At 46.0% G+C, this 11031-nt stretch overlaps 1 protein-coding gene across 3 annotated transcripts in view; it reads left to right on the top strand.

Annotated features, from left to right (window-relative positions):
• Positions 1-603: 603 nt before the first annotated feature.
• Positions 604-11031, top strand: part of Loxl2 (lysyl oxidase like 2) — an 82179-nt gene continuing 71751 nt past the window's right edge. For all 3 annotated transcript variants that reach the window (XM_034497849.2, XM_076930790.1, XM_034497848.2), the window contains exon 1: positions 604-763. The gene's annotated coding sequence lies outside the window, so the exon portion shown is untranslated. The remainder of the gene's footprint in view (positions 764-11031) is intronic.

The raw sequence follows: 11031 nt of genomic DNA, 5'->3' as shown, positions 1-11031 counted from the left end.
CTTGATTTATTTTTAGTTTATTTTTAACTTCTTGCTTGAGAAGTCTTCAGGAAGACCATCACTAGGCTATTTTCAGTGTTATCGGTTGTGATAAAAAGTTTTAAACTCCAGTCAGATTCCAGTGACTGGCTTCTTTTCTCGCCCTTGTCTCAATTTTTCTGTCTTGACTCAATGCACAGATGTGAAGCTCGAACTGAAAGGCGAACAGTTTTAGTTTGCTGTTCAGAATCCGTCTACCAGAGAAGGGACCAGAAGCCTGAGAGAGATGAATGATGACTTCAACTTTTAGTGTTCAGGTAAAGAAGCTGAATTCAGCGCCCAGCTTAATCCTGGTAAATCATACCCTAAGGGAATTGCGACGCGGGACTAGGAGGTGGAGAGTGCAGGATCCTCCAGTGGAGAAGAGTGCAAGGTCTGGAACGGCTCGGCCTCCCGAGCAGCCAGCCCCAACCCTTGCTGATCCATCCAATTCCCCCCCCCCCCCCCGCCTCCCTCCCCATCCCAGGATAAACCGAGGAAGTTCAACAAAGGGTGGAGGACGGGCTAAACTGGAGGCCGCCTTCGGGGCAGCTGGGGTCGGGGGTGGGGTTTGCCGCGAGTTTCTCTTTAAAAGCCCGGGGCAGAAAGCTTGCCGTGATTGTAGCGCGCGCCTCCCAGCATTTACCCTGGCTTCTCAGCGGACGGGCCCTCGGCGATCGGCGCGGAGAGGGGCCACCGCTGAGAGCCCAGTCCCAGCCTGGCCACCACGGAGCCCAGCTGCCAAGTAAGAACTCTTACTCCGGTCACCCCCTCTCCCTTTTTGCGCGCGGTCGGAGGACTAGAGGGAGCATCCCCAAGCTCCATCCCGTCCCCCTCTCCCTCCTCCCTTGGGCCAGCTCGGGCCAGGAATGCAGGAGGACGTGCAGGCTGACAGGTCCCCCTACCCCCAACCCCAAGCCAGCAGCCCCGCCCAGTCCCACTTTGCCCGGGTCCTGGGAGTTGGTCGATTTATCCCTGGAGCTGGGTGCTTGTCTTCTGGGCAACCAGGGCGCTTCCAGACAGAGACGTGGGGCCTTGGGGCTCAAGCTGAGAGCTTTGAAGCGTGCAGAATGGGGAAGGGGCTTCGGAAAGTTTGGGCTGTTAGCCAAGAGTTCTGGCTTTTGAGATATAGTGCTTATGGCGGGGAGGGGGCAAGGAAGACACTTTAGCGAGGCTGGGACTGTGGCTTTGGGCATCGTGGGGTCGAGTGTCTGGCAGCTAAGGAGCGCATAGCTTGCAACTGGATTTTTCTGCCCAGCTTGCTGGAAAGGCTCTACCGAGAGCCAGAGCTCAATGAACAGAGTAGGAGAAAGGTCCTGGCGCCAAGTATTCATTCCCAATTCTCCCTGGGAAGCTCTTACCACCGTTATCCAGGAGAGACTGAGGAGTAGGAAAGAACCCGCACTAGTGAATCCCTGGGTGATGTGTGGAGTCCGGTGTGTTTAGTCTCAAGGTCCCCAATTCTAACTGCAAATACGCAGGCCTTTTGGTCCCTGTGTCCTACTCCGCGACTCTGTTCCCTTCTGGTGTCACCTCCCTATCCCCCCTCAACTTTGAAGTTATAGGGTGTAGTGGTCTGCTGAAAGTATCTCTATTCAGTCCCCCATAGAAATGTGATCGGAAGAAACAGACATTCGTTTCTCTCCATCACTCGCTGGCCCACTGCTACAAAGATTCCCAACCAATTAATCAGCAACCAACCAATATCACAACAAAACAGAATGCGCAATAGAGGGGTTCCCCTGTGTAGACTAGTACACTGAGTTACCCAGTATGGCTAGGGAACACCCAGTTCAGACGGGAGGTGCACTATGTCTGAAACACGCCCAAATTAATTTTATCCCCCAAGTCCTTGGGGTTAAAGAGATACTAATATGAGCCCAATGGATACTCAGACCCCACCCCCACCCCATTACATCAAAGGGCTGAAACTCAAAAGTCCTGGTGTAGTGTTGATGATTCTTGGCTGGAGCCCTCCCTTACATCACCACTGGATTTGAGTGCCTGCAGCCTCCAAAGCCCATTTGGCATCCTGGGAGAATCAGTAACACTAACGGTGTCTTGTGTATTTAGTTGGCCAGGGGCTGGGTAGAGGGAGGATGCATTCAATTCCCAGGCCACTTCACACATAAAAAAAGTCTGACTCACTGGACTGACCTTACCTTGGAGAAATTGTCCGTTTTCCTAGTCTCTGCCTTTTCCTGATCCTACGCTCTTCTCCTTGGGATGGCTGTGAAGCCAAGGGGTTCCTGATGGTTTCCAGGCTGTTCCCAAGGACACTGGGTCTCATTAGTCTATATTTGCTTTTCTGATATGACCTTTGTGTTAAAAAAGCAAAATCACTTATACATCAAGTAGTAATACAGGGAATAAAATCCAGTTTTAGGGACGGAGCCCACACTGGAGCCTGACATTCTGAAGCTTCCCTAAAGAGTCTTTGAGGACACTTCACTAGTCTGTTTCCTTTCCAGCTGGGATCCTCTCCTGGGCTCTTTCCTACCCCTCTGACCTTTGGATGACCAGTTGGGAAGTACTTTGTGAGGGAAACAGATTTTCTGGGCTGTGGATGTGACCATCAGAAAGCTGACTAATGTCCTAGATATTCTTAACTTGTTTGTTTAAGCTGTTTTATGCTGAAGATGTTTAAAAATGCTCTTGGGATCGTTCTGAATAGTTATGTTCTTCTCATTAGTCCTAACATTTGCCCCACTTACACTATGGTCCTTTTTTCTTTTCTCAGTGAAGTTTTTTTTTAAAGCAAATCTTGATATCATATGATTTTATACATAGATCAGTGCAATCCTGGAAATGTTAAATAACATGATGCTATTGTTACACTCAAGAAAGTGATCTAGGATTTTTTTTTTTACTATCTATTCCACAATCTATGTTATATTTCTCTTCCAACCTTCTCCCAAATGGAGTTCATCTCCATCCTGTTGCTCTGTCTAACATGCTCTATTCCTGTCACTTGACATTGCTTGCTTCCAAGCCACTTTTCTATCTACTTTTTGCAAAGTCCCACTAAAGACTAAGATGGGTAGTGTTTAATTCATTTCACACTTGAAACTTGAAAATGCAGACAGTGTCTGGGCAGTGTTGCTAGTTGCTGGGCAAACTCAGCACCAGACAGGCTGACTTCATTCCTGGGATCAAGGTGAGTAATCAGAGATTATTAGCTTGGAGTAGCTCTCAGCTCCCTGAAGGGGACCCCTTAGCAGGCTGCGTTGGCGCTTACTGCTGTCTGTGAGAAGATACTTTGTAATCATTTTGTAATTGGCCCTTTAGAAGCCTGGGTTTGCTGTAGGAAAGCAGCGTTCTTCTCCTGGTTGGGGGCAAGGCACCTGCCTTTTTAAACAGGTGGCAGCTCTGTCCTTGAGGTTTTTCTCTGGTAGAATGAAGGAAATGACTACATCTGGGTTCTAGAGAAAACAGAGGCCACAGAGGAGAGTTTGGGAGAGGACGTTCACCCATCTTTGAGCATCACCTGGGTGCTTTGACTGCTGGCATCTTTCACACTGATGCCCCTAACTCCTATGGCAGAAAAGAGGAAGAGGATTCTGTTCCCCTGCTGAAGTCCCACGTTGTAGACCTCTTGCTTTATTTTGCCTTTGTCTAACAAGCATTGGTAGCACCAGAGTGTTTTGCTATTTGAATTTTCATCACTTAGGATTATTTGCTTCTTAAATGCGGTGTTAAGATGTCATTTTACATCTTAATGATCACGGGTTAGGATCCCCCTTCCTCCGCAAGCAGTGTGGGGGAAAGGATTTCCTGTTCCCTGAACTAGATTATCTGCTGTCTTGTTTGTTTTGCACTGAAATTGACAAGGGATGGACATAATACAGCCAGCTAGAGGCTAAGAAACAGGGAGACGTGTGTGTGTGTGTGTGTGTGTGTGTGTGTGTGTGTGTCCAACCTCATTCACCAGCTTGAGGAGCTCAGGAGAGATATATGTCAGCCTTAAAGATCAGCAGCTTTAATACTCTTCTTCCTTAGGTACCAGGCTGTGTCCACCCAGGCAGACTCCTGCAGTTAGAAGGATGTGATTTCTTTCCTTGTAAAGTTTTTGGGGAAACTCAGGAAATGCCTCTTCTTCTAGGGGCCAAACCTAGCTTTAGCAGAAGAGCTTACAGCTGCTACTTCAAATCCTTCTGTAGAAAAGCCTTTGTGATCAGTTTGCCTGGTAGTTATACCCTGGTAGATCCTGAAGGCTCAGATGAAATGACTGGAGCCCACCCTGCCCCAGGACCACAGAATCTGCCAGACTAGCAGTTGTGCTGTGCGCTGAAAAGGAAGAACCAGGCAGTTTCCCACAGAGACTCGGTGACAGCTGCACACATTACCTTGGAGATCTCAGCCTCCAGCCTTGTTCAGATTGGAGCAAGGCCGCAGATACTCCTTATCCTGGTCCTTATCCTGGTTGTCTGGCTGGTGTGCTTCACCCTCATATGTGATATATGCTTAGCAGGGAGGATTACCTGGCCAGGTATGTAGCTGATTTCCTAAGCCTTAGTGTCAGAGAAATCCATAGCGCCAAGACCACCTTTTAAGAATGATTCCCCCTCCCTTTTATTCAATTAAATAGCCTAGGCAGGCCTCAAGTTTATCATGTAGCTGGAGATGACCTTGAACTTTATATCTTCCTGTCTCTACCTGGAAGGACTGGGATAAGAGGCACCACTACAATGTCTAGTTATGTGATGTGGGGTATTGGACCCAGGGATTTAAGGGGTTTTGTTTGTTTTGTCATGCTTTGTAGTGCCAAGGACTGAACACAGGGCTTTGTGGGATGCTGGGCAAATGCTCTACCAGTAAGCCACATCTCTAGCCCCAGCTTGACTTTTTAAAAAAGCATCTAATAGCCTTAACACTCTCATCCAAATCAATTGACCATAGAGAGATAAGCAAGTATAAGCCTAGATTCTCAATTCTGTGCTATTCGTCTGTCTTCTTAAGACAGGCCTTCTTGGCTGTCGGTGTATTTGAAACCAGAGTGTCCATGTGTCTTCTTTGCTCGCTTCAGAGTAGATTCCGGATCTCTTGCAATTCCATATTATTTTAGAGTTGGTAGCTTGTCAATGTCCCTAAAGAAATCTGCTAAGATCAGGACTGAGTTGGAGGTACAGGTCAGCCCAGGGAGTAGTTTTTAAACAGTAAGCCTTCCAGTCCATGAATATAGGATGCTCGGCCATTTATTGAGAAGATCTTTCATTTCTTTCAACAATGTCTTGTATTTTCAGGGTGTAACATTTGTGCAGTTTCACAGTTAAGACCCTGTACTGTTCTGGTAGGGAACAGGAATTAGGTTCCTAATGCCCACATAGGCTGGTTCACAATTACCTATGACTACTGCCAGCAGATCTGGCGCCCTCTTCTGGCCTTCACAGGAACTCACATGCACATACAGATACACAAGTAAAAGTAAATAAATAAGTAAACATTTTTAAGAAAGTATATAGGAATATCTTTATTTTGTATATTAATCTTGTATTTTGTAGCCTTGATGGACTTAGGAATTAAAAAGCATTACATTCTATGTATGTGTGTGCACTCCGAAGCCACTGCATATGTGTGGAAATCAGAGGACAATTTTCACGAGTCAGTTCTCTTCCACCACAGTGGTCTCTGCCGGTTGACACCGAAGTCATGGAGCTTGTTGCTGGCAAGCGCTTCTACCTGCTGAGCCATCTCACTGGCTTGGTTTCTCAGGATTTTCAAAAATGCACATATCTGAGTATATCCTTAGGCAGGAATGTGGTGTCCGTGAGATGGATGGTTGGTCTTCTAGGGAGCTGCAAGTCCAGAGGCAGATGAATGTGAAAGCAGGTAGGAACTTGGCCAGAGCTTTGGGAGCCAGCTGATGCTAGTTTTTGTGATGTTAAAGAGAGCGGAGGCTTGCTAAAGCTGGCGCTGGTAGCCAGGCTGTTTCTTGAGATGCAGGAAGGATATTAGAATCCATCTTAGGAGACTTGAGATTGGCACTAATGTTGCTCGACAACAGAAGTAACTGAGAAAGTCCATCCTGTTCAGTACACATGAGAACCGTCAGGCCTCTGGGTACATGCCACCACCCTGTAGATGCCATTATCTTGAGTGAGCACTGGAGACCTGGTACCAGCTGGCTTTGTGCAGCTTGAGCCCAGCCAGCTTCGATGATGTGGCAGTTGGTGATGCTCTCTGGGCTCTCTCCTAGGAGTCAGGGCTGCCACGGGCAGCACAGTCCAGGGGCTGAGGCTTTTAAGCACTTTTAGTACCTCACTCTTGTACTGGCATAGCCAGGCACTTCCAGCTGAAGATGTGGCTGTGGTCTGTGCTTGTCCTCGGGGCCCTCTCTGGGTTTGGCTATCATGTAAAAAGCCCAAAGGTTGAAATGATGGACTGTTGGACCAAGTTGTTCCTCTCAGACCCTCACTTGGTCTGGCAGCTTCTAGTGATGCCCAGAGTGCACGAAGGGCTGAATCTCCCTTTGATGGTCAGGCTTTCTCTTAGATAGAGAGTCTGTGGAAGATTTCACTTCAGGAATGAGCCAACAGACCCTGAATGACTTGTGTCATTCCTCCCACTTGGACTCCCACCATCTCCCATGCAGTACATTCAGCTCGCTCAACTGTGGGAGCCCTTCCATAATTGAGTGTCCACCCAGACCGACCTCAAGCACTCAGGCTGCAGTCATTTCCATCCCTGGAGACGACACCAGGCTTAACTGGAATGACTGGACTGTATTCCAAGCTTGTCTATCATCCTGGCCTCAATTTTTATCTCCTCTCCCTGCTACTTTTTGTGAACTTCCATCTCTTTACAAGAGACGCTGAAGGTTAGAACAGTCTAATTAGCTCCAAGATGTTAGTTCTAAGATACTGTGTGTCTGAAAGTATGTGCATGCATACATGCATGCATGTGTGATGGGTAAAACCTGTCTCCCATGTGATGTGTTAATAGTGGTTGATAGGAAGTCATACAAACAAGAAGATCTCCATGATTACATGTGTCATCTTGAGAACCCAAGTAAAAACTTGGGCATGGTGATGTGCTGTAGAGTCAGAGACAGGTGGGTGTCTGGGGTTCATTGGCCTGCCAGCTTAGGCTACTTGAACATCTTCAAACCAATGAGAAACCCTTTCTCAAGAAACAATGGATGGAACCTTGAGAAACAACCCAAGGTTGACGACTGTCCTCAGCGTGCATGTGTACACATATACATCCATACTCTCACACATGTATGCAATCCCTGTACATGTATACAAACAAAATTAATTTTAAAAATATAATACAAATGGAGTGGTACCTTCCTGGATTTAATCTAGATTGTTCCCAGTATAAGATTATATTAGTCATCACCCTTTGAGCTTTGGCTGGGAACCAATCACAACTCTGGATACTTTAGAGTTTTTAATGTCACCCCAAGGACCCTATCATGCCTCTCCATTTTCGGTATCTGAGCCTACACTTGGGTGCTGGCATCCTGTTCTTTTACATTAATTTTTAAGTTAATTAAATTTAATTAATTAATTTTATTTATTTTATTTAATTTTTACATCCTGACCACAGTTTCCTCGCCTATCCTCCCAGTCCCTCCCAGCCACTCCTCCCTCCCAGCCACTCCTCACCCACTTCTCTTCAGAAAAGGGAAGGGTTCTCATGGATACCAACCAGCCATGGCATGTCAAGTTGAAATAAGTCTAGTCACCTTCTCTCTTATTAAGAAGGCTAGATGAGGCAACCCAGTAGGTGGAAAGGGTCCCAAAGACAGGCAGCAGAGTCAGAGACAGCGCCTGCTCCCACTGTTAGTAGTCCCTCAAGAAGACCAAGCTATGCAACTGTAACATATGTGTGGAGCGCCTACCCCAGTTCCATGCAGGCTCCCTGGTGCATAGTTCAGTCTCTGTGAGCCCCTATGGACCCAGGTTAGTTGAGCCTGTGAGTTTTCTTGTCATCTGACATCCTGTTATTATGAATTGTCTTGTAGCCAAGCTATGTGTCCGCCTTTTGGTGGGGGTTATGTAGATTGGATATGTGGGTTGAACCCAGTAGGCATCCTTGCCTTGTGAAGTTCTATGTTGGCCTTTGAATTGGATTATGAGTTTTCCAGTACCTTCACTGTGGGCAACATGTTGAAGATATGAGGTGTGTTACTTCATTACTATGTGTGTGTTAGTTATACATTTATATACCCATGTATGTTATGCATGTATGTGGATGATTCACCCATGCAAGTGCATGTGGAAGCCAGAGATTGATGTTGTAATGTCTTTCTCAATTGTTTCTATAGCTTATATTTTGGGACAGGATATCTTATCGATCCTATATTCACAGTGTCAGATAGGCTGGCTGACCAAAGAGCTCTCTGCTCACTTTTCCCAGTGAGTTGTCTTCCTGGCCTGTGGTTGGTTTTTACCTTTCCATTTGATCTAAGAGTTTCCCGTAAGCATATTTGAAAGTGTCTGAAATTGTTTCATCATCCTCCCCAGGAAACAGCCTGGTCAAAGTGAGATTCCACCTCAACCCAGGGTTGGACTGTGGGGAAACCTGATTGGTCACAACAAATCATGCCAACAAAGCCCTCTTTTTGCAGGCTGAAAACTATTCAGCTATGTATGGCCACCTTCTCACCACCTCACTGTGCCCTGAACATTCCATCTCTGTGACCAGAAATAGACAGGACTGTGGTGGAATTCAGGCCTAGGGGCAAAATGAATCAGGCCTGGACCAGTCTGGTGTCTAAAAGTCTCCATTTGTGTCTAAAGTATTCACAAGAGCTTCCCTCATGCTCTGAGTACACCTCGTCTGCCCAACACAGCCTCCCTCCACAAAGTGTAGCCAGACACAGCCCCAGACCACCTCTTCAGAAAGAGCCAAGAACAATTCATCTCTCCTGTTGGTCTCAGCAGGTCCAGTGGAGGAGACAGCTCTCACCTCAGCCCCTAATCCAAAATCTACATCTCTAGAGATGTCAAATAGAATATTTTTATTGGTGACAGAATTCTGCTGAGTTCTAGCCCTTAAGTTTGAACGAGAGCAACATGGGTCACACTGCTCTTATGCAGTGAGGTGATCTCAGCCACGCTTTGTATTGGAGGCAGCAGGATAAGAATGGGTGCTCTAGAATCCAGACATTAGGATACAGGATGAAGAGATAGCTCAGCAATTAAGAGCACTTGCTGTTCTTCCTGAGGCTCTGGGTTCAATTCCCAGCACTCACCTCCATGGCAACTCGCAATTGTAATTCCAATTCCAGGGGATCTAATGTCCTCTTCTGACCTCTATGGGTACCAGGACACATGGTGCACAGACATACATGTAGGAAAAACACCCACTCACATAAAATTTAAAAAATGAAAAATCTTTTTTAAGGAATTATTTTATGTATGTGAGTACACTGTAGCTGTCCTCAAAAGAAGAGGGCATCAGATTCCACTACAGATGGTTGTGAGACACAATGTGATTGCTGGGAATTGAACTCAGGACCTCTGGAAGAGCAGTCAGTGCTCTTAACCACTAAGCCATCTCTCCAACCCCAGTACAAAAAATAAAGTTTATCCTTATCTGGTCTGTATGTCTGCTTTCTGCTAACAACATGCTGCCTTTGTCACTATGGCTCTAGAGTATGTTTTGAAGTCAAGTATTACACTTACAGTTTAGCTTTTTTGCTTATGTTTCCTTGGCTATTTCAGGCCTGTGGTGCTACTATATGAATTTTTCTGGGGAGGTAAGGAAGACTTGAGAGAATTTACAGAGTGGATGAAGTCCTGAGTGAACATGTATTGTTTGACATGAGTACTACCATGTCAAAGCAGACAATACTTCAAACCCATCAGAAATGTACCACCGTATCAAAGACCCCAGTGCCTTGGACTTACCAGAATGGTGGAGCTTTCCTCTAGTTGAGTGTGAATGTTGACAGTGTGTACGATTACAAGTGTTTACAAACTATTGACCAACCAGTGTGTATAAAAACTAGCGACTCTAGCCTCCTCCTTCTCCCAGATAACTGCAACCTGAGACTACTAGAGAGCTACCACAGACACCTCCAACCACTTCTGCTTGTTGGAGTGGTTGCTGATACACTATCAGAGTGAGCTCAACTCATGTGACCCTGGCTTTTCTGTACATGTGTCTGTCTTTCTTCATTTCCTCATCACCACAGTTGGGTTTCCAGAATCAACTATGGAGACAGAGCACATGATACTGCTTCTCTCCTGATCTTTTCCAGAGTTCCTACTCTTTCACTTTCTCCACAGGTTTCTAAAGATCTTTCTGTATTTCTCTCTTGGGAATAAAGTTCTTTTTATTACAACTCTCTTCTTTTACTGGCTCTCACAGCCTCTTGTGTACCATCTCAGCCACAGTCCCCCTCATGAAGGATTTTCAAATCCTACTATCACTACATTGTCAATTCTGGAATCAAATCAGGGACTCTAGAATATGCTGGAAAGTTCCTGGAGTGACAGATATGATGCTGATGTTGGGACAATTGAAGCATCACTGTTTGTAGATCCCGAATACGAGGGCATGCTGAAAATCTAGAGTCCCTTCTTACTCTCTGATTTCATCCCTCCTTCAACTCTGCACGAGCAGCAAGCCTTAGCTGATGTGGCCCTGCCTCAAAGTCTTACTAGAGATGTCCTTAGTTCTTTGTCCCTTAGCACAGTTCAACAGCTACTTAGTTTATAAAGCATAGGCGGTTGAGCTTCTACAATATAGTGTACTGTATAAGGGAGAAGTTCTGGTTTTTAAACAATGGTTTATAAAAGCTGGATCTAGAAAGACCTGCTAAGGTTCATCCCCCAAGCTCCAATTCATACTTGGAGAAATCAAAGTTCAAAGTTAAGCCCAGCCCTGATGTTCACAGCTGAGCATCAGCCCACACTGTCAGAGGTGCTCGAACAGCTGGACTAGAATCAGGAGCACAGCAACCTGATCCAAGATACATCAGCTGTTCATATGTGACTGGCAACTGTGGGCCAGAGATTCAAGAAGCTTTTCCTTTGATCCTTTTTACAGTGTGTCCCA

Source organism: Arvicanthis niloticus, chromosome 3 (assembly GCF_011762505.2).
Source record: "Arvicanthis niloticus isolate mArvNil1 chromosome 3, mArvNil1.pat.X, whole genome shotgun sequence".
Taxonomy (NCBI): domain Eukaryota; kingdom Metazoa; phylum Chordata; class Mammalia; order Rodentia; family Muridae; genus Arvicanthis; species Arvicanthis niloticus.
This window is presented reverse-complemented; position numbering and strand designations above follow the sequence as displayed.